The sequence below is a fragment of the Notothenia coriiceps genome, unplaced genomic scaffold (assembly GCF_000735185.1).
Source record: "Notothenia coriiceps isolate Sejong01 unplaced genomic scaffold, NC01 NC01_scaffold00022018, whole genome shotgun sequence".
NCBI classification, from domain to species: Eukaryota; Metazoa; Chordata; class Actinopteri; order Perciformes; family Nototheniidae; genus Notothenia; species Notothenia coriiceps.
The window spans coordinates 440,019-443,236 of record NW_011354719.1 but is presented as its reverse complement, the minus strand read 5'-3'; positions in this window follow the sequence as shown (position 1 = coordinate 443,236).

Sequence of the window (3,218 nt, the reverse complement as noted above, 5' to 3'; positions counted from 1 at the left end):
TCTCGAGTGAGGGAACAATGGAGCGTGAGATGGGTCGGAGAATCAGAGCAGCAGGAGCGGTACTGCAGTCGCTTTACCACACCGTTGTGACGAAAAGGGAGCTGAGCCAGAAGGCAAAGCTCTCTGTCTACCGGGCCATTTTCGTTCCTACCCTCACCTATGGTCATGAAGGATGGGTCATGACCGAAAGAACGAGATCGAGGATATAAGCGGCCGAGATGGGTTTTCTCCGCAGGGTGGCTGGTGTCTCCCTTAGGGATAAGGTGAGAAGTTCGGTCATCCGGGAGGGACTCGGAGTTGAATCGCTCCTCCTTTGCGTCGAAAGGAGCCAGTTGAGGTGGTTCGGGCACCTAGTTAGGATGCCACCTGGGCGCCTCCCTAGGGAGGTGTTCCAGGCACGTCCAGCTGGGAAGAGACCAAGGGGTAGACCTAGGACCAGGTGGAGGGATTATATCTCTTCGCTGGCCTGGGATCACCTTGGGAACCCCCAGTCAGAGCTGGTAGATGTGGCCAGGGAAAATAAAGTTTGGGGCTCTCTGCTGGAACTGCTACCTCCGCGACCCGACCACGGATAAGCGGGAGAAGATGGATGGATGGATGGATGGAATTTCATTTTTAGCCAACATTTCAAAGTGTATGAACTACGAACTATGCCACTACAAAACACATACAATAATATGCTTATATAAAATAATAAAGCTGTCACCATGGCCACAGTACCATATACAGTACAACAATGTGAAAAGTTATGTTTTTTTAATGAATGATTCTAATATTTGTTTAAAGTTAATATCTTAAAATCTGAATGTTTTTAAGCATACTTTTTATGAAAAAGTAAACAAAAACATTTCCTGTCTCAGGTATATTATCCTATGGAGCAATATACAGTACCTGATAGGGTAAATAATTATTGGACACATTTAAACCATGATGAAAAGATAGTAGATTTACAATCTTTCTTTTTCATAATGTGAATATGTTCTTGCTTTTGAAATGGGTAAAACATTGTGAAAAAGATCCAGTATGACTGTGCTCTGCCTGCACAGTCCTATCTATTCCCAGATCCCTCATGGACAGTATGGTGGCTTAGTGGAGTTAGATGAGTCTCCTCTCCAACTGGATTGGCAGCTGCTTACAGTAAAGATTTCCAATGTGGAGTACTATAATCTGCACAGATGCACGGTGCAGACTGTTTGAACTAAGACTAGTCGCTGTGTAAGCTGTCACTGCTGTGATGCTCCACGGGAAAGCCTGCCAGTTTCAAAGTCAACATAGAACTTTGTAACTCCAATTTTGGCCCACCACACAATCTGAATTCTTATTAATTAAGTATTTGGATCAGTCTTCATGATCCTTGTCTTTGTTCTGTTGACACTGTTTGGACTGGGTATTTTCCCACAAAAATAAGCAAAAATGAAAAAAAGCTACCATTACATTAAGGAAACGGACTGGTCTCAGAAGTCAGGATAGACTTTACACCGTCGTAAACACAGAGGAAAATGTCCAGAGTCATTTCAAAAAGCCTGGAGTGACAACTAACAACCAGTAACAAACAAATTGAGAAAAGGAGAAAACCCTTTGGAGAAGCTGGCCCTTGTGAATGGTTGATACATTTATTACATAGGCCTATAGCAAAGTGCTAACAAATCAATCTATCAATTTATAACTCAACTAATAACATTCCCATGAACTAAGTAGCAAGTATGTAGCAATAATGATCATGCTTACATACAAAACCAAGACTGTGACCAAGTATAGGATTACCCTTACTTAACTCTTATGTTGTGTTGGGGTCTCCCGTGACCCGTTTCCAGTTAAAATTATATAATAACTATACTCTAGTTTTTTTTATCGGAAAAAGGCTTCATGATATCCTCCACAACAGCTATACTATATAAACACTACAAAACTGATTTTGAACATTTTAGCCAAGTCTGAAGGTCTCAAAAAAAAAAAGTGTATAATTTGGTGTTCGGGTCTGGGGAGACCCAGCAGCATTTTTGTGGGTGACTCGGGATCACATTTGGCCCAATCAAGATTGATCTTTGACTTTAGACTCCCCTCCCCCACCCCCTTCACCGACTGTAGCAATAATTGTTTGCTACATACACCTGGTCTCCCATCCCTCCGGCCCCCCTCCCCCCACGGGAACTCGACCTTTCACAAAGAATATGTACACTAACACTTGAACCTGAACACACACGTGTGCAATATGTGGTGTAATGTGTTTTGGGGCCATCAAATACAATTACAACAGAATTGTACGGTTATGAATGCATAATAAGTTAGTTATGATGTAGTTAAAACAATATTGGATGATAGTTTTTTTTCATGTTTTATGGACTGAAATAAATCATGGGTCAAAATTGACCCGCGAACACCATGAACGGTAACAGCTTAAACACAAGGGTTAGATTTCGCATGCTAACACAAAAAGCTTTCAGGTCAAATCTGTATAAAATGGCACATTTCACTTTTTACTGCACCAGTCTCTGAGTAACTAAACCACTGCTACTCAAAAACACTCACAAACTTCTAAATTAAAAAAGAATCATGCACTTACAGTAGCAATAACACTATCTTGGCATTGTAATTGCATTGAACTTTGTCTTTTTTTTAAGTTATCTTGACAGTTTAGTGAGGAACCTGAGATTTTTACATTAACAATAGGAATATTGAATGTGAAAAAACTGATATCCTTTTTTTTTTGCGAGCTAGATTTGTTTTAAGAACGTTGTCTACCCCCTGCAGTACTCCCAAACACCCCTTTGGGCTCCCATTTGTGAAACATTGTTAGCTTACTGACATAAGCACATAGCTCATTAAAATCCCATGGCCGCTAGCAGGGCTGCAGGCTTTCTGTTCACTAAAAACAACAAAAGGGTTTGAATAAGATACACTTAAACACACAAACATACACATGACAAGGTATAGAGACGCATATGGTAACATATTCTGCTTCATATACAGAAACATTACACAGATCATTTATCATAACAACCTCCACATTATGCCCTCACTCTTTCATAAACTTATGTATTATCCTTCTCTGTCTCTCACACACACACTTTCTCTGCCTCCCTCTCTGTTTCAATTTCTCTGACTCAACCCAACACACACACACACACACACACACACACACACACACACACACACACACACACACACACACACACACACACACACACACACACACACACACACACACATCACACACA